The 21,112-nt window shown below is 38.9% G+C and overlaps 1 long non-coding RNA gene across 1 annotated transcript in view; it reads right to left on the bottom strand.

Annotated features, from left to right (window-relative positions):
• Positions 1-862: 862 nt before the first annotated feature.
• Positions 863-21,112, bottom strand: part of LOC122814844 — a 209,918-nt gene continuing 189,668 nt past the window's right edge. The window contains exon 3 of the long non-coding RNA XR_006366910.1: positions 863-983. This is a non-coding gene — a long non-coding RNA (uncharacterized LOC122814844). The remainder of the gene's footprint in view (positions 984-21,112) is intronic.

The raw sequence follows: 21,112 nt of genomic DNA, 5'->3' as shown, positions 1-21,112 counted from the left end.
AGATACATCATATTTGTATATGCTTTTAAATAATTATGACATTTAGCCTTATTTGGACTCCTGTGTGCATGTCATGTGGTCTGGTTTCTTCTGTGCTGCTGTGTAACCTAAAAGCAAAGTTAAATTAGATGGCTTCACAGTTACTCAGAAATGAAGCAAGTTATGCAAATAATCAATACTTTAATGTACGATCTAAAGGCCAAAATGGAAATGTTGGTTTAAAAATGATACATATAAAAGTATGCATTAATAAGCAGATGCAATGTTTTCTATGCTGGAAAAAGAATAAAATAGTTGTCATTAGAATCATATTTCTATAGAAAAATCATAAACTGAAATTGCACCTTCATATGTAAAGAATTAAGAAGTTTATTTGAGATGTAACTATATATGCAAAGAAAACAAGTGTTTAAATGATTCTACCACAAAAGAAAGAGAAATATTCTGCTTGCGTAAAAAGATACATCATATTTGTATATGCTTTTAAATAATTATGACATTTAGCCTTATTTGGACTCCTGTGTGCCTGTCATGTGGTCTGGTTTCTTCTGTGCTGCTGTGTAACCTGAGAGCAAAGTTAAATGAGATGGCTTCACCCCAAACGTGAGCAAAATGTTTGTTAGTGGCAAGTACCCTGTATCCGAACAACTCTAGATAAATATTATAATCAACTCAGAGATCACTAGTGCATTTATAAAAGGCAAATTATTTGTACACAACATACATTAGCATCTCTCCTTTCTTTGGAGACTGGAACAGAAAGATGTAATTTTCTTAACACTGTACTTGAAAATCTCTGATTTAATGATTTATATTCCATACATGTATGGCATGGTGGGGTAGTGAATATCACTGTTACCTCATACCAACAGATTTTCTCTAGTTCAGTTCTCAGCTGGGGAAGGGGGGCTTCTATGCAGAGTTTGCATGTCTTCTCTGTATTTGTGTAGGTTTTCTCCAGCTTCTTTGAAATACCTTTGAATCTGCAATGAAATAAATCATATTTATAATTTACATATAATTGTATGGGAAATTTAAGTAATTAAAAAAAATCAGTTCTGGTGACTCAAATCATTAGGAAATAAAATAAAACATATGATAACTTTCAATTATAATTTATCAGAATATATTGCTTATAAGTTGTAATAATCAAAATGTTCAAAAGAAACAACTAGGAAAAATAACCAGCTACTGCAGGAACCAGCCAAGGAAACGTAGCTAGAACAGCAACTCACAACTTCGGTTGAATAAACAAAGTGAAAGAACAGCAACTGTTGTAATCCACCAAGTAATATATAGGGTAATATAGCGAACTTCACCCCTCTGAGAGACACTCTAAAGCGTTTAGTTCACTCGATTGAGTGCCCGTAGGTAATGTGCAAAAAGCTGCCAAAGTCCCTAGGCACTGAGCATAGATGTAATCCAAAAACGCTAAGCACAAGTCGATGTAACATCCACAAAGATGATGAAAAAATTAGGACTTTTATTAAAACATCAAATACAGCTGCCACAAACACTAGTTAAGCGCTTTCATCTGCACCATCGCAGACTTCCTCAGAACTAGTGTATTCATCATAATCAGTTAGTTTAAAAACACAATTTGGCGCCAACATTTGCATCTTTCCTTAAAGAGACAGACATTAAAGCCACATCCCAGTTACGCATGTAAACCTAATAACCTACAGTTTAAATAACATTTTATAACTGAAAATATAAAATGTGAAAATGTAAAAATCAAGAGAGTTGCACATGTAAAAAATATAAAAGTTATGCTAAACATACACATACTAAATAATCAAAACTTAGTTAAAATAACTTGTAAACAATCACTGACTCTACTAGAAGCCCAGGTATTAATGACTTTATTAGCATCAAACCCTTCCTAATTTTGGATTCATAGTATTCTCACTGATTGTTTACAAGTTATTTTAACTAAGTTTTGATTATTTAGTATGTGTATGTTTAGCATAACTTTTATATTTTTACATGTGCAACTCTCTTGATTTTTACATTTTCACATTTTATATTTTCAGTTGTAAAATGTTATTTAAACTGTAGGTTATTAGGTTTACATGCGTAACTGGGATGTGGCTTTAATGTCTGTCTCTTTAAGGAAAGATGCAAATGTTGGCGCCAAATTGTGTTTTTAAACTAACTGATTATGATGAATACACTAGTTCTGAGGAAGTCTGGTGCAGATGAAAGCGCTTAACTAGTGTTTGTGGCAGCTGTATTTGATGTTTTAATAAAAGTCCTCATTTTTTCATCATCTTTGTGGATGTTACATCGACTTGTGCTTAGCGTTTTTGGATTACATCTATGCTCAGTGCCTAGGGACTTTGGCAGCTTTTTGCACATTACCTACGGGCACTCAATCGAGTGAACTAAACGCTTTAGAGTGTCTCTCAGAGGGGTGAAGTTCGCTATATTACCCTATATATTATTTGGTGGATTACAACAGTTGCTGTTCTTTCACTTTGTTTATTCAACCGAAGTTGTGAGTTGCTGTTCTAGCTACGTTTCCTTGGCTGGTTCCTGCAGTAGCTGGTTATTTTTCCTATAAGTTGTAATAAGTTAAAGATGAAAATGCATTTGGGAACATATGATTTGTTCAGGTCATATTTAAATGCTGCAAAACTTTATCATGAAGAAATTAACAGTATCAAAAAAAAGAAGTGTAAGTCAGCATGAGGCAGAAAAGAAAAAAAATTCCAGTCAGACCTGGATTTGAAAATTAAATATAGAACATTATTTTTATTGGAGACAAAGCTCCCACCCCCACCCATTGCATCCTGTTATATAATATTGTAACTTGGATGTCATTGCACTTTAGGTTAAATATCCCCCTCACCCACAATAACCTTGCTCCCACAGATGAAGCTCTTGCCTATAACTTATTGCACAACCAGCCATCACAAGAAATGGCACTTAAAAAAAATGTAGCTTTTTGTGTTGGCATTGTTGGCTTTTTAAAATATTTAAATAAGAACATTTCTTAAGCAGGAGGCAGTAACTGCTAAGTTTTGTAGATATTCCTCCTTGTGTTAATTAGATACTTGGCAGGACGGTTAAGTTCGGCTTACAGTCTGGTTAACCAAACTTGCTGTATAAAGCTGAGAAGTGGTTGACACTAAAGATAAAGAGTGGAAAACATTTGCCATCTGAAACTGAAATATAGGGCTAATTGAAACAGAAATGTCTGCTACCCAGAGGAATAATGACTCAGTTGCTTACTGTCTGTCCCATATTTCTTAGAATGTTTTACAGTATAACTCCTTACCACTTTATTCCAATCTCTCTATTAGCAGTTCACTGGAATAATGCAAAGCAACTCAGACTGATATTAATAGCAACATTTGGATGAAATAGCAACATTGAAAACCTTAAGTCAAACAATGGAGTTTATACAGGAGAAGGAATAATATACTAAAATAATTAAATTTTCTCCATAAATAAAAAGACATGGAGTCTAAAGCTTTGCTGGGTACTTTCTTTGAATATCGAGAGTTTTTCAGTTATAAAAAATAAAAGAAAAAGTAGAAACATATTTCTTACTTTCAAAACTTAAAAAAAATGGAAGCCTTATATTTTGGAGAATGCATAGCAAACTTAGACAGGCTGACAGTGACAGGGAGGCTTGGAATAATTTTCTAGCTAAAGCTAGCAGTGCTGTGCTTTTATCAAGTGATGAAGAGTTTGACATATGAATTCCCAGTGGCATAACAGAATTCATTCAGTTGCAAATGAAAAAGAGATAAGTCATGAAAAATGATACACTAAAATGATACTGCACCTGTAATGATTACACATTCAGGAAAAACATGTTGCATGGTGATACACATAAAGTCAGTCTAAACTAGATAGCAATATAGAACTTGAATCTTTTTTGGAAAGCATGTGATGCTTTAATTGGCAATAAACATAGGTAACTGTCATCCTTCTCCATGGCTGACAGCAATGAAACATTCAGAGCTGAGAAGCCCTTTTAAATGACCAGTAATCAACGCAGTATTCACTAACAGTTATTAGCTATGCTGATTCCAAAACCACAGGACATCTGCTATTAACTCTGGCATAAGCTGGTTCAGCATTAGAACAATGATGAAAATTAATAACACCAAGGGAGTGTCGAATCTCAAGAGGATACTTTAATAACTATTAATTGGCTAATGACAATGTTACTGTATTTATAGTATATGGTTTCTTGATTCCACAAGCAACAAAATAAAAAAATGTACATCACATGCAAAAATATAAGGAACAAACAGAAATAACACTATTGTAATCATCCAAAATAACTCACTAGTTCTCTGCACATAGCTGACAAGCTTGCTAGCAGAAGCCTGTTTGTATAAATAGGCCCTTGTGGTTACTTTAAAGGCTTCCCACCTTACCTGAACAGTATTCCCTGAAAAAGTGTTCTGCAAAATTTGAAATTCTTGTCTGTGGCACTTATAGAGATGATGCAGAGGTCAGGACACCTGTAGTACAGTGTTGGAAATAAATGTGTACATATGTGCCCTGCTAGGAGTTTACATCTTCTTAACAACTCAGCTGTCTGTTGAAGTGTTAAAGCTGTTCTTAGTAGCTTATCTTTTCCCAAGAAAGTAGTCAACAGAGATGTTTCTGTTATAGTGGACTGAGTACTTGGCAAACAGTTGTAGAACAGAATAATAGATAGTTTAGAGGAGACAGCAAACCCAACAGTTTTCTGTCAAAATACAGGATCTATTACAATGAATGTAAAAGCAGGTAAATGTCAACCGCAACTGCGATATAGAGACAGGTGGAAGCTTAACTTCTGTTACACTGTACCAACTTCAAAGCAAATGGGCACACCAGAGAAACTTTACTTAGGAAGGTGCTGTAACATTGCTAGACTTGTAAATACCTTGTCTATGGTCAAAGAGCAAGAGTTAAACAGAAAGTTTTTTTGTCTCATTGGGTTCTAGGTTCTGCACTTGTGAGTGATTACAGCTGCATGCAATGAAGCAGGATAATGCAAGTCTTTTCCACGAGGTCTTTCCGTGGCAAATAGAATTGTAAACTTGAAACAAATGATCAACACAGGTATCTTTTAACAGGTCTCATCCTGGCAAACAGTAATGATAAAAACTTAAAGAAGGCAAATTAATATACAGTCTTGCTCACTAGACCTATTGCTAGTGCTTGGTAGTGATAAGAAACATAAAGAAAGGAAGTGAATGTGTAGTCTCATTCGCCAGACCTTCTGCTGGCATGTAATGTCAGTTTCCTTAGTTTGTGCCTTTTTAACAAAGTACTTTAACAATCTGAAGGGTCGCTCTTCTATGGGAGTTTTCATATTTACAGTTTTTTCTTTCAGAAATGCAGCTGCTGATGATGTTTGTAAAGCTGCTACTTTGTCTACTTTCAACACATTTACAAAGCACTTTAAGCTGGATGTGATGTTCTGTTCCAGGTTTTCATCTCGGGCTACTATAATAATAGGGTCTACTTTAGATTGACGAAAAGTCAAAATGTCGAATGCTCAAATGAGCGTGAATGCAGGAAGTCAATGTTTATTTTTTTGGATTGCAGTACAGTGAGGATTTGCCCTTTCCTCACAGTAGTGCGATCTTGGAGTTGGAATATATATTTAGTGGAGGGTGTGGGGGAGCAGCCCCCCACAATAGCGATTTCATATTTCTGCATTTACACTCATGTGAGCATTTGACATATTGATTTTTCGTCTATATAATATAGATCCCAATAATAAATGTGTTCCCGTAAGGGGGAACCACCTGAGTGGATTTACCTGAGACTCTGTCCTACAGTATATGGAGGATAGCTCTCCCATTGCAATGCAAAATATATGTAATTCCCATAATGATGGATCTGGAAGAATAGGTCAGTAACATACCCACACAACTTCCCCCACCTGTGGCACAGATGGCCTCAAGTTTTAGTTTTCCAAATAAAATATTTCACATTTCATCTCAGATTTGGAGAGGTTAGGTAATGTGGTACATTATGGGTCAGGGAGGATGATGGTCAGTCTGGGAAAGATTTTCCTGCCAAGTAGTCCTAATGCCTGCTCTCCCTAGTCATACTGTTTATGAAGATGGTGCTACCCTTTTAGATCTATCATTGTTAAGTACACAACTTTTGTTTATTGTATGCAGACTTCCCTGTTTTCTGCATGGTAGTGAGTGATGCCACAGGTGAGCAGTGCTGGCACTGGTATAGTGACCTGAAGAAGCATCACCCCTGACCTTGTCTGCCAATGGGAAGAAGAGGGTAGGAAGAGGGAGCCTGAGTTCTATTTTAAGCAGAATTGCTTTTACAAATGGAGGTCTTATTGTACACATATATGCAGTCAATGATGGTCATGGGCATGCTGTGTGTTTTTTTGCCTTTTTTTATATATTTCATATTTCAGCTCCTGATGAGATACAGGAGCATCAGCTGATGTGCCAGAGGAGGCAAGCACACTTGTCCAGGCATCAGATATGTATATGTGATTGCTGACATACTTGTATATCTCTGACTCACCTACACACCTGCTTAGCTCTTCAGTTTGCAATACTGATAATTTATTTTAAAAACAAAGAATAGTGCTCACTACACTCTGTTCGCCTGATAATAAACAAAACTGGTAAAGTACAACAAAAACCAGGCTTAAATAGTGGGAAGTATACTTGCTGTGTTCAGTTCAAGTCAGTCACAGAAGGTAACCAAATGTTCCACAAAGAGAAACGAAGCTGTAAACTATAAACTGCTTTACTTTGCGAACTCTTAATCCAATAAACAAGAGTCAAAATCACCATAGAGTGTTCATTCGAACCTACTCATCCACTGGGCAATAGCTTGTAGAAAAAACAATTTTTTGGGATTGTATCGCTCATTAAATATGCGTGCCATTTTTGTTACTAGTATGCATATAAGTAGCAGTATTTATAGGAAAATAGTATGTAATTTTGAAACACTTTATTTGCAGCAGATTGTCTATGAGATGGTTACATAGATATTCAAAATATTTTAAAACATTTTGAATGTTAAATGCAGCAGCAGTTAAAGCAGGGTAAAATGTTATTTCAGAATATGTCTACAAAATGTCTGCATACATATTTTAAATATTTTAAATAATTTAAAACTTTTTTAAAATATTTTATAATATTTTATATGTAGTAGGATGTGGCATCAGAGTTGTTTGTAGCGTTTTACTACAAAAGTGATGTCACTTTAAATATTTTATGTATAACAGGATGTGACCTCAGAGTTGACTTCAGTATGTCCAAACAGGATGTGACATCAGTAGTTGACTTTAGCATTTTGCTATAAGAGGGATGCTAGTATGTTTGTTTGTTAGTGGCCTGATGAAGATTCGTTGAAAGCGCTAGCCCTGTGTTTTAATTATTCTAATAAACGTGGTTTCTACTGGACGCTTGGATTTATTTTTACATGCTGGCTGCGTGTTTTTTCTACAAGCTATTGCCCAGTGGATGAGTAGGTTCGAATGAACACTCTATGGTGATTTTGACTCTTGTTTATTGGATTAAAAGTTCGCAAAGTAAAGCAGTTTATAGTTTACAGCTTCGTTTCTCTTTGTGGAACATTTGGTTACCTTCTGTGACTGACTTGAACTGAACACAGCAAGTATACTTCCCACTATTTAAGCCTGGTTTTTGTTGTACTTTACCTGATAATTTATTTTACCACTGCTTATAAATCATAGAACGTATAATTGCAAGTGTACCTGCTACTGTCCTTCCTAATGCCAAGAATTCCTAACAGTGAATGGGTATTGTAGAATGGGCTGAATTTGGGTGCAACATTGCAATAAAGGGTTGGGTCTCTGCTTTGGTCCTTATGCAGTTGTCCTCATTCAGCACTCTTTACCTATCTGACTACAGAGCAAGCAATGCACACTGTCCTTGCAGCCTGACCTGGCATACTGTTTGAGTGCCCATTACACTGCTAATGCCTGCACCAGTTACACCTGATATACCATGGGCATGACACTTTGGGGCTGTTGTGTAATAAAGCACATGGATTGACTATTGTCAGGAAGCAGTACTGCCAAAGGGGTTGTGTATTCCATATATATTCATAATGGCATTCTGAGTTAGGTCGCCATGCTATACAATACAATGCAGTATTTGCCACACAGTGTGCCACCTAATCATAACCTCAACAGGGCTATGCATTTCATTGTTCTGTGGGGCTGTTCCTGCCTAGTTTTGATGCCCATTGTACTCATATTGATGGACACTAATGCACAGTGCCATTGTCATCCATGCAAGTGACAGGGTAGCTCTCATCATATCCCACCCTGTAGTCTACATAGTTCTGTATAGATGTGTCTCAGGCCTATGTATTGCTTTTATGATACCATTGCCTAGTTGACTGCATTTTGCGCTTTTCAGGGCCTATACTACAAACTGTTGTAGCACATGTGATCACTGGGTTTGCTTTGTTTTTCCCTTTATCTCTGTTATTGTCTTAATTTTATTATTTTTTCCTTTGTTTCTCTCCATTTACATTCATATTTTATGCAGTGCCTGCCACAGAACTGGATGAGGTGTGAAAGTGGCAATTGTGCCTAGCACCTGCGTCAGCAACACCCTCAGGGTCCATGTCAGACTCCAGGCCAGCCTTTCTGCGAGATCATTCTATAGGAAGCAACCTGGAGGGTTCACTGCTAGCCTCTGATGCCGTTTCACTAGTGGGGGTAGTGTAGACTCCTCATCAGGGACCAGCATTGCAGGTCCTGCTGAATCACTCATCAGGGAATGTAAAGTCTGGTGAGAGCTATGGTGGATGACAGCAGTCACGGATGTGACTAACTTCTATGTGGTTGCACCACTATCAGCTTAGCAGTTGGTACTCACCCCATCCTACCCTCCAGCATGCTGCTCCCTTTCTTTGTGTGCCTCTTCTACACCCTTACCACATGTGCATACCCTAACCCTGCCATTGCCCATAATGTCAGCCCTACACATTACAAACCCTTTCTCTGTCAGTACCAATATTCAGACAAATTACATGTGTGTGTGTGTGTGTGTGTGTGTGTGTGTGTGTGTGTGTGTGTGTGTGTGTGTGTGTGTGTGTGTGTGTGTGTGTGTATGTGTGTGTGTGTGTTTCTTTTTTGTGGACTGATCATTAAAAGAAAGCATTTGTTTTCCTTTTGTGAGGATTTTAGTTTTGGACACTTTTTTCAATGGTTTGTAGGTTCCCATATGCAGAAATCTATGTACTGTGCATTCATGCTTCTGCCTCTTGGTTATTGATAATATATTCATAATTATATACATATATTTATACAAATATATATATATATATATATATATATATGTGTGTGTGTGTGTGTGTGTGTGTGCGTTGTGGTGGTGGTGCTGCGGTAGCATTGTCTCCTCACAGTAAGACGCTGTCTTGTTTGATTCTCAGCTAGAGTGTCTTCTGTGTGGAGACATGCATGAATGGGTGTACCTTCGTTGAAGGTTGTGCGTCAGGGCTGGCAACTCGGCATGTAAAAAACTACTGCCAATCATTAGCGGACCGGAGTTTTAGTGAGGAACCTCTGTGGACGTTTCTGTTGTTGGATATGGCTGGTTAGGTACATACCAAAGGGGGGCATTGTACTCAATGATAGGTCTGATAAATGCTGAATACAGTGGAACAATGCCTTGAAATTAGATGCCGTACCTTTGTTTATAAGTTGCGCAACATAGAATGATTTCCTCACCACTATAGACACATGATGATCAAAGGCTAGATTACTATCTATGTGTGTCTCTAAGTCCCTGACTACTGGGTCAACTCTAAGGGGTGTGTTGTCAATATGATAGTTACCAGGGATGGACAACTTCCCAAAGGATACTATTATGCATTTCTTGGCATTTAGTTTTAGTCCATGACTCTGACACCAGTTGTTTTTTCTGTGTCAGGCCCTCCTGGAGAACATTTGTGTCAATATGAGATTCAATGACAGCTCCTAATTTGCAATCATCTGCAAATTTAGTCAGCCAGAGACCACTGACATTAGCCTTGACTTCTGAGAAGTAAATGACAAAAAGGAGCAGTCCAAGGACTGATCCCTGAGGAACTCCACTTGTGACTGGCCTCTTTGTAGAGGTAGACTCCCCACTTCTAACTTCCTGGGTCATGTCTGTGAGCCAGTTGGCTATCCACCGAGTGACATATGGGTCTGTACCTAAACTCTTGAATTTGTAAACAATGCCAGAGTGGGGTATTTTGTCAAATGCTTTGGCCAGGTCAATGTAGGCAGTGTGAACAATTTTGCCCTCATCCATTGCTTTGGTGACCTTCTCAAAGAAGTCCACCAGGTTGAGTAGGCATGATCTGCCCTTGACAAAACCAAACTGGGTTAGGTCAATTGTCTGGAGGTGTACTATGTCTCTATTGATCATCTCCATGATAATTCTTTTCATGGCTTTACATATAAGACTATTGAGACTTATGGGTCTCACTAGTCTTATATATACTATTTATAGGAGTATTGAATGTATGTGGATGGAAGTCATATGTTTTTCCCACTTCACTACTGAGTAAATAAAGAGAAATAAATTACAAATTACATTAAGTGTCAGGCACTGTGATCTGAAGCCTATAAAGAGGGTCTGGCTAAAACAACAAACTAAAGAATCCAGCTAAGAGGTTAAAATGGTTTCTGACCTGAAACACAAAAAGAGAAATCCGTAAATACATCACTCTGCAGTTTTCCCTTATGTCTAGGGACTCTGTTCATGTACCACAGCAGATGAATAACAAAATCCCTATCCCTGTATTCTGTCTCATTTAGGCTGTTGAGGGGAGATCTGTGACTGGCATACAAGGCATTGTCAGACCATATACTGAGAGATGTCCTGCATATCTGCAAAACACACAGCACCCAAATTACCCATTCTAAAGACTTAAACATTTCTCTGGAACATGCACCTCGTCCATGTGAAGCAGAGTTCCTCCCTAACCCAATTCAAGTGTAACTTGGACAATTGGATGCAGAACATGAAATTTATCCCTGGTTTGGCACCTATGTCTCTAATGGACCCAAGTAGCCTGTAAATGGTTCATCTCCCAGAAATGTGTCATCACCCAAACCCCTGCTTACACTTATCAAGAGTAACAAAACTTATCAGAGATTTGAAATGCATAGCTAAGCTTAAAAAGGCCCTTGTGGTCATTAGCCTAGTACATACCTATGAACCTATGTGGCAAGGAGAGCTTTGATCCTTGCATTCCATTCAAATATAATAGACACAGATTAGGAACAGCTGTCAGTATGGCACGTGTCCAACCGTTGGTAATGAAAAGGGATACCTATGGAATTTTAGAGCATACTTTATGTCTCCAGATAAACTTAAGATTTGAAGAAGGAGAATCTGGGTAATACTGGTAAAACTGCTGAGGAGACGTGCACCCTTATAAATAAATCCTGGATATCTACCTTAGAATGGCATTTTTCTATAAAGAAATCCTAAGAGATTAATTGCATTCTTTAAGCGGCTGTGTTCTCATTCCAGGAATAATATGTTGGTGATTTCACTGATAAGGCTATGAGCACACAGAATACACATATATTCACTGCTATTCATTTTCATAATTCCATTTAAAACCATCAAAGGCTGCGGTGGTGCAGTGGTTAGCATTGTCGCCTCACAGCAAGAGGTTCTCCCATTCGATTCTCGGCTGGAGCACTTTCTGTGTGGAGTCTGCATGTCCTCCTCATGGTCGAGTGACGTTAAAGACATGCAGGTAGGTGTGTGCGTGAATGGACGTGCCTTCTTTGAAGGTTGGGCATCAGGCTGGCAACTCGGCACCGTAAAAATCCACTGCCAATCATTAGCGGACAGGAGTTCTGCTGTGGCGACCCCTAACCAGGAAAAGATGAAAGACCCAGTCCAAGGAGTTTGCACTCCCTCAGAAGACTAAACACAAACCAGGAACCAGGAATAACAAATACAGACAATCCAAAAACTGAAAGTACTGAAGACACAAGCGAGCCAACGAGAATTTTAAAAATTTATTAGTAATGAGCCAACAAGATTAAGTGTTTTTGTCAGTCTATAACCAAGACTTCATCAGAATCCAAAAAAGTAAAAAAATCACATGACCACCACATCAATTAACAACAGAAGCAAATTTGTTAATCCTATGTTATCAAGTTCAAAAGAAGGTAGTTGTTAGAACATAAGGTGCAGGGTTTACACTTTATATGATATTAAACACAGTACACTACTGATTGAAATACATCAAGCATTCAACCTTACTTGCCACAACATTTCTCTATATTCGGTAAGATCTTCCCATGGCCCACCCCTAATATTCTGGGGTACAAACTCCAATCCAAAAAATAAAAAAGAATGATCAGGGTGTGTTTCCACGTGCCTGTATAAAGAGTTTTTAGCATTCTTATTCCTTATATCTAGATTGTGCTTGTAAATACCTCTTTGGCCGTCTTCAAAAGGAACCTTGATGATTGGATGGAAGAAAGGAAATTCACCCCGGGGATCATGTCAGTCGCCCTGCTAGACAGGGGTCCAGGGAAGTAAATAGTGTGGGAAGAAATAGCCAGGGAATTGTTATGGCTAGGCTTGTATAGGCCCTAGGGCCAATAGCCTAGTACCAGCCTATGAGCCTATGAACTTAAATATGCTCTTTAAATTTCCATTTGGTTATTCCCACATAAAAACACAAACATTGAACACACTTTGCCACATATATTAAACCCATTGAATTACAAGTGTAGTGGAATGAAGTAACCAAATTGTGGGTCCCTATCACTAGTATGTTACCCTCAAAAATAAATTTGCATTGGTTGCAGAGTCCACACTTGTAGGTTCCCCACCTCTTGAATGAATTTGAAGCCAGTTTTACACTGCCTTCCAACAGTTTCTTCAAGTTTTTTCCTGTCCTATATACTATGCATGGTCTTTCACCAAACTTCTCAAAATCTTTCCCATAACAAGAAAATATTTTCCAGTTCTTACATTCTTACTTATTCCCAGAGAAGAGATAACTGATTGATCTATTGGTGGAATATTCATAGGGAGAAATGCAACTGGGTGTGTAAATGGCACATATGAGTGCATGAACAAAGACTTAGATTCGTGCTATTTTTGGTTAATTAGCATGGAATAGCAATAGATAAATAAAGACCACTGCATCTAGAGAGGCACCCATAGGTTAAGACAACAGCAGCATTGTGAACAAAGAAAGAGACAATAAACAGAGCACTTAATCCATTAGCATATAATAAGTACAAAAATGTCCATTAGCATATAATAAGTACAAAATTGTCATGGTGCATAAGTAAAAAAGGTGATATCATATTTAAGAAGAATTCAAGACAATGATGATGAGAGAAATAAGGAAGAATTGTTAGCATATTTGTTTATAACAGCTGCTTGACATAAATTCTGAACACTATTAACGGACAAAGGCAGCTCCTAAATTCTTTATCCTATGCATGGGTTCCCTCAAATTATCTACGATATTGCCTTAGTTCATATATTCATAGGTTGGTACTAGGCTATCGGCTCTAGGGCCTATACAAGCCTAGCCATAACAATTCCCTGGCTATTTCTTCCCTCAATATTTACTTCCCTGGACCCCTGTCTAGCAGCTGGTTATTCTCAGTAGGGATGATATATAATTATAAACCATGGGATGGGTAAGGCAAGCCTTCAACCAAATGGGATAGGTTATTTTGAGCACATAAAATGGAAAATGGCTCACAAGGCATAGTAATTACTTATAAACCTATATGCACTTATGATTAACACTCAAAAGTGCAAATAGCAAAATACAATTTCTTGTGATAACAGCAAAAACCGAAAGTTGCTGTAAGACTTTTAAATTATTTTTGCTGGCGGGACTTTGCTCTCTGTACCCCCCACCACACCTTTGCTAACTCCAAGATCACTGCCACCAGGAAAGGGAATTTCTTCAAAATACTGCAGTCTTAGGCTTGTATATGACCATGCCTTTTTTAAACTTGTTAAAGTTATGTGTGGATCTTTCAAAGCCTTGTCCACAAGCTGAACTATAGTGATCTGCATCCATAAAGAAAGGGTGAGCCATTTTGATTGTATTGCTATCTAAGATTGAACATGTGCTCAAAGGGATCTCCTCATCAAATGAAAACATGAACAACTAACTTACACATGTATTAAAAATGCAGAGGCCATCAAAAGTCCATTAGATGTCAAAGTGTTATTAGCTCTATGCAGTTGCTCCTCCCCTTTATGCTTTTTTTATTATATTATCCAGGTACCAAATACTTCCTCTGTTGTGGATTTTCTGCAAGTGTCTGAGTCCCAGGCACTTGAATATCACTATCACTCAGCCAAGGACTCTGGCTTCTTGTAGCTCACATGGCTGGCTACTTTTGTTACAACGTGACTACTCATACATGTTCAGTTAAGATGAGGCAGCTGTGGGGAAAGAATGGAGCTGCAACACCTTGTTCAAGCATAGTAGCCAAGTTCAGTACCAGTCAAGGTTAGTGTAAAAACCATGGGGAAGGAGAGGACAGTGGGAGTGCAAGTTAGGGTTTCAGGCTGTGATCTGGAGGGGGATTTATGGGGTATTTTTAAGTTTAGGGAGTGGATGGAGAGTTTAGGGCTAGGGAGTGATCAGGGACTTTAGGTTTCAAGAGCAGGAAGGGAGCTTTAGGTTTATGAAACAGGAGGGGAGTATGGGGTTAGGGAGGAAAGTGCTATGGTTATGGTTAGGAGCCAGTTGGAAGTTTTAGGTTTAGAAGGACTGTGAAATTCTCTAGGATTGGGATAGTGGGAGTTAGGGCTTGTGCCATTTGGGGCAAGTGGCAGTGAGCAAGTGTGTCACACACTACTATCGCATGAATACTACAAACACTCAAGTTCCAGGTGCTTGAATATCACCATCTCAAGGTCTGGGACTCAAATGTCTTTTAGATTCCATATTTGGCCACTCACACTCAAGCTTGAGTACATGTTTGGGTGAGGTTCAGCTTGTCTTGGGGAGAAAGTGGAGCTGCTTCACCTCACCCAAACATAGTAGTCCAGTTCAGGCAAGGTTATTGTGGCAGGTGTGGAGGAAGTGGGAAGGTGGGAGTGCAAGTTAGAGTTTCAGGCAGCGATAGGAAGGGGGATTTATTTTTAGGGAGTAGGAGGGGAGTTTAGGGCTAGGGAGCAATCAAAGACTTTAGATTTAGGAAGTGGGACTGAAGTTTTAGTTTTAGGGAGTTGGAAGGGAAATTTAGATCTCAGAGTTAGGAAGTGATCTGGGAATTTAGGTTTAGGGAGTGGAAATGGAGATTTAGGTTTAGGGAGTAGAACGGGAGTTTAGGGTTAAGGTTAGGGAGTGGGAGTAGAATTTTAGGGTTAGGGAGTGATCAGGGACTTTAGGTTTAAGGAGAGGGGAGTGAAGTTTTAGGTTTAGTGAGCAATCAGGAACTTCAGTGTGAGGAAGGGGAAAAACTATGGTTAGGGAGGGTACTGCTATGGCTAAGGTTGGGGACTGGGTGGAGGTTTTAGGGTTCATGTTGGGCTATGCAGTGTAGTAGGTTTGGTTGGTGGGAGGGCTAGGTAATTCACTTGGATTGGGTTTGCCATTTAGGCCAAGTGGCAGCAAGCACGTTTGTCTTGAACCACTAGAAAGTGAGTAGTAGACCCTTTGTAGTTCTGTACTCTATTTCCAGCAATTCATTACAGGGCCTATCACACTGTTTTTGAAGTTATGCTTCCAAATTTCATTTTTAAATTCCACAAATACAAGTTTTCACAATTGCAATACCTTTCTTTCACAATTTCTCTTCAGTTCTACACACTCAAAAATACATCATGGCTTCTCTATTGCCAGTGCTCTGACATTCTTTTTCTCATTCATGTCACCTAGTCCTAATATCAAATTGATAATAATCTGTTACGTGTTCTCTACCTGATGCAGTGCAGGATTAAATGTACCTGGGGACCCAGGCTGTTTTAAATCCACTGGCCCCCACCCACTCAGCAACAATGGAAGTAGCTGTACCCTGGTATTTGTGGTGTGCATTTTAGGTCTCCAAACCATGTTTCAGTGATGGTACAGAAATCAACATTATCCAAAGCTTCTAATTTAGAAAATCACCTTTTTCATGCTGTATTTTTTTAAATTTATTATGTATTTGAATTTGAAGAGGTCTGAAAAAGGCATTATGAGTACGGAAAATTCATTTTCTGTACATGTGCTCACTGGGGATAAAGATGAAGCCCTTTGAGTGCAAAACACTCTGACTGACTGCACATTACACTCTAGGCTTACAGAGTCTGACTCCCCTGTCCATGAGACCATATCCTTAATTCTCCCAAAGACCTGTCTCTGGGAATCCAAGTCTCAGTATTAACAAATTCAATTGTGTTTGTGTTGTTGAACTCAGCCACTTATGTTTAAAGGTACAGTTTAAATGTTCCCATAATTCCAGTGTAGTGTTGCACAAATAGAGAGAACTGTCTCCTGTATTGCAGAGGTGGAGCTCTTCTCCATAATGACTGATGACTGAGCAAATCAACTCCTCAAAATATGAGAGTGACCCATAATTTTATCCACGTGTTGATGTTCTGCCAAACAACTCTCATGCCCAACAAAGTGTAGACAAGCTACAGAAAGGTAAGACCCCACTAAGGGTCACATGAATAATATATATCTAAATGGAAAAGCACCCATCTCAGCCTTAACAGGCAAATAAGACAACTTGTCAAATCCTCCAAGAGCTCATTTGAGAGAAACCTACCAAGTACTGCCAAGAATAACCATAAGGCCTTTAATAACTATGTACATAACCTAAAGGGTAGGACCCAAGCATATGCAGAACTGGTGGCCAAGGGTATCACATACACTGACCCCAAAGAGATAGCAAACCTGCTAGCGGAAAGGTTTGATGAAAATTTCACTCCCTTATCCCCTCCTAACTTACAACAAACCCTCCCCCAAACTTCCTCTCCACCTTACATATCTGAATAGCAGGTCTTCAAAGCCCTCTCCAAGGCAAAGAACACAGCCTGTATGGGACCAGATGACAACCCAGGTTGTCTTCTCAACAGGCTAAAACATGAACTAGCATCACCACTAAGTACTCTTTTCAATCATAGTCTAACCACAGGCTTTGTTCCTGTGGAATGGAGAACAGCTACAGTTATTCCCCTCCATAAAGGTGGCCTAGCAACAGACCCAGGGAATTACAGACCCATAAGCCTGACCAGCCTTATCTGTAAGGCTATGGAACATCATTATGGACCTCATAAATAAAGACATAGGTGACCTCCAAACCCTGGATCCTACCCAATTTAGCTTCATCAAGGGTAGAACCTGACTGTTAAATCTGGTGGATTTCTTTGAAAGTGTGACCAAGGCCATTGATGAGGGTAAATCTCTGCACACAGCATTCTCTGACTTGCCAAAGGCTTTCAGCACAATCTCACATTCAGGCATTACTGATAAACTTAGCAAACTGAATGTAAACCCCTTCCTTGTAAGATGAGTTGCCAACTGGCTCAGACACCAGACACACTATCTAAGTGGGTGACTCCACATCAACCAGCAGACCTGTTACCAGCGGGGTGCCACAGGGGTCAGTGCTGGGCCACCTACTGTTTGGTATATACTTCTCAGAGGTTCAGGTCAAAACTAAATGGCTGTGGCTAACCAAGTTTGCAGACAACTGCAAACTTGGTGCAAGCATTGAATCCCCAAATGATGTCAGTATACTCTAGGATGGTCTACACAGGGCAACGACTGGTGTATTAGTCATGTCATGGTCTCAAACTGAATGCAAAGAAATGCATCATTATTCCCTTTGGCACAAACAATGTCTCTTCGCACTTTCAAATCAATAACAATACCCTAAGTACCCATGAAGTGGTAAGGGACCTTGGATCACAGGTTAACAGCAACCTTAACTTCAACCACCACGTGTCTACCATTGTAAGGAAAGCCTTCCACATAGCTCACTTGATTGGTAAAGATATCACCTCAAGAGAAAAAGAAGTTATAACTACCCTATACTCGGCACTTATCTGACCCATAATTGAGTATAATGCCCCATTTGGTATGTACCGTACTAAGCACCTACAGCAATTACAGAAACCTCAGAGGTTTCCAACAAAGAAGATCAAGTGCCTCCAGCATGTGCCTTACATGGACTGACTAAAATCCCTGTCACTATACTCCGCATGGTATAGACTTCTTAAGGGAGACTTATGTCTGGTCTATAGTGCAACCCAAGACCCAAACCTAATGAACTTACTGCATATTTGTAAATCAAATGGGTCTAGGACTACCCATTTCAAGGACTTAAATATGGCCTGCAACTTAAATAGGACATGCTGGAGTGACAGATTTATCTCCCAGTGACTGCCACATCTTTGGAACAAGCAACCAATTCATGTGAAACAGAGCACCTCTATGACACTGTTCAAAAGGAACCTTAAATGAGTGGAAAGGGCACCATAAATGCTTAATGGGGATAGTGTCCACAACCCTCCTGGACATGGGCAGTCATCACTGACTAGTACCTCTACTGTATTACATTGGGTTGAAACAGCTATGCTTAAAATTACCTCAGGTCGATAGCCTAGTAATCTTATATGATCCTATGATCCTAATGTAGTAAAGCGAGAAACAAACTGTTTGCTATTACATAATGTAATGACACCTGAAGCAGAAAAATTAAGATCATGCGATCTGATACTTTAAATATTTTACCAATGACATAGTGCCCCCTGGCTTAGTTAAACCCTGCTGGTGGGCCTTCTCTGTGCTAAAACTAACATCATACCTAACGTACCTGTAATACCAATGGCTGCAGGGAGGGGCCCCGTAATCATCCTTGACTGTGTGGGGCCCCACAAAAGCTTCTTCTGGTTGTGGAAAAATGAGGAGAAAAAATGTATTAATTTCCTGGTTATGCAGTTTAACTTGAATAGGGCTTTGATATGACCCTGTTAGGATAAAACTAATAATGAACATGATATAGGCAAGCACCAGAGAGATCAGCAGCCCAGAGTGACTGATCTCCGTGCAAACCTTGAATTTTAAAAAGAGCTGATGCTTCCAATCTCTAGTAATTTTTTTCTTTTTCAGAGTTTTTATAAATACTGGCAAAATACCAGATACTATAACTATCAACTTCTTTGCTGAAGATTTCAGTGCAGTGCCAAACATAATTGCAGAATAAAGGTTCAGAATCAGGAACACATTTTCAATATTATTCTAATTCACTTAAAATGTAATAGAATAACACCTTTTGCATCAACATGCATTTTTGGACAATAAGAAATATAAAACGCTGATGTATGGATTTATTGACTGTAATCCTGAGTGATTTACCAGCAAATTAAATTTTTTTGAAAGAGCAAGATTATAAGCAAAATCAGGGAAGGCCTGTGAAATCAGGGACAGTCACAGCTATCCATTATTCCTCAATGAGGTAAACAAAAAGAGACTTATCCTTGCTGCTGTTTGACCACTTCTAAATAGCAGCCTCTGATCTGGTGTGGCAGTACCAGTACCAGATAACACCAGGTAAACAAAAAGTGACTTATCCTTGCTGCTGTTTGACCACTTCTAAACAGCAGTCTCTAATCTGGTGTGGCAGTACCAGGTAACACCAGGTAAACAAAAAGTGACTTATCCTTGCTGCTGTTTGACCACTTCTAAACAGCAGTCTCTGATTTGGTGTGGCAGTACCAGGTAACACCAGGTAAACAAAAGCTGACTTATCCCTGCTGCTGTTTGACGACTTCTAAACAGCAATCTCTGATCTGGTGTGGCAGTACCAGTATTGAGCAATGTTTTGCTATTTGCAGAAATAAGTACAGAACTAGTGTTGCTATGGCTAATGCATGTGTGCGTGTCATAACTGATTTTTATCTGTGCACACACCCAGTAATGCCAGGAACCATACATTATTCTTCTAGGTATCAGTAAAAAATGCAGTTAACAAGTAATTGTATTTCAAAAGTTAGGCATAAAATATATCACAGAACATTCAGACGCTTAGGTCTTTACAAGTCTGGTGGCCCTCACACCCCAGACTATGTAAATGGATACAGGGGTATCCCTTAATTATCATTGACTGTGTGGGGGCCCCACAAAAGCTGTCACTGGTTGGGGAAAAATGAGGAATAAAAAAAAACATATTAATTTTCTGATTACACTCTCTAACCTCAACAGGATTGTGATATGACCCTGTTAGGATAAATTTAATAATGGGCTCTGCTCTCAAGCACCCCCATTCTAAAACCTGCCCTGCTTAGATGTGTGTGCACAGAAAGCTGCTTTAGGTTATGGGGGGTTGCGGGAATTGTGTTGTTATTACTTTCACTTTTATCACAGTCATACCTTAGAGGTATGCACAGGAGTTCATTTATAGTTTGTGTTTGGGCTGAGGACAGTGTAGTCAATGTTTCATTTTCTTTTCTCAGAGACCTTAGAGACATACAAACATGGTTACTACAGCTTGTGTAGGAGCAAGTGTACTGTGTAGGAGCAACAAATTAGAATACATTACTGAAATTATTAGTTTTCTTTTCACTTTCCTCACAGGCACACCTCAGGCACATATACAGTCGGCTACCTTTAGGGGTTAAGGCTGAGAAGGCATGTGATGTGTATGTATGACAGCAGTCACTTCAAATGCATGACTGTGGCAATTTTAATCTCTGCTTTCATCCCAGTCTACACCAGAAGGATGTATAGACAGTGACTGCCCTTTTTTTTCTGGGGAGGGGGAGGGGTAGAGAAGCAGGTAGTATTCCCAGATTAAGACCTGTGTATCCTCACAACAGTGGCTTGTTAGTTTATTGTGAGCTACTATTTTGTCAGCTTTGAACATTAAGCCTTGGGCACAACTGATTTTGTTTCTTTCAAAGAAGACATAATTGGCAATTCTTTTCATACTCATGGTTTTTGTTTAGGTCACCACTGGATTAAAAGGTTGGGGAAATCCTCTAAAATGTACCCCAGAGCATCTACAACCCTATGGCTTCTTAGGCCCTGGCTTATTTCAGTTGTTTCCTAAATGGTTATTGCTGTCTTGGTCAGGAAAGGTATGATGAAAGGATGCAAGAAAAACTAAAGCTGAACAAAACACAGAATTTCTTTCCTTAAT

The sequence above is a fragment of the Protopterus annectens genome, chromosome 11.part0 (assembly GCF_019279795.1).
Source record: "Protopterus annectens isolate FY-2018-M chromosome 11.part0, PAN1.0, whole genome shotgun sequence".
Lineage (NCBI taxonomy): Eukaryota > Metazoa > Chordata > Ceratodontiformes > Protopteridae > Protopterus > Protopterus annectens.
The sequence above is the reverse complement of the archived record's forward strand: the minus strand, read 5'-3'. Positions and strand labels throughout refer to the sequence as shown.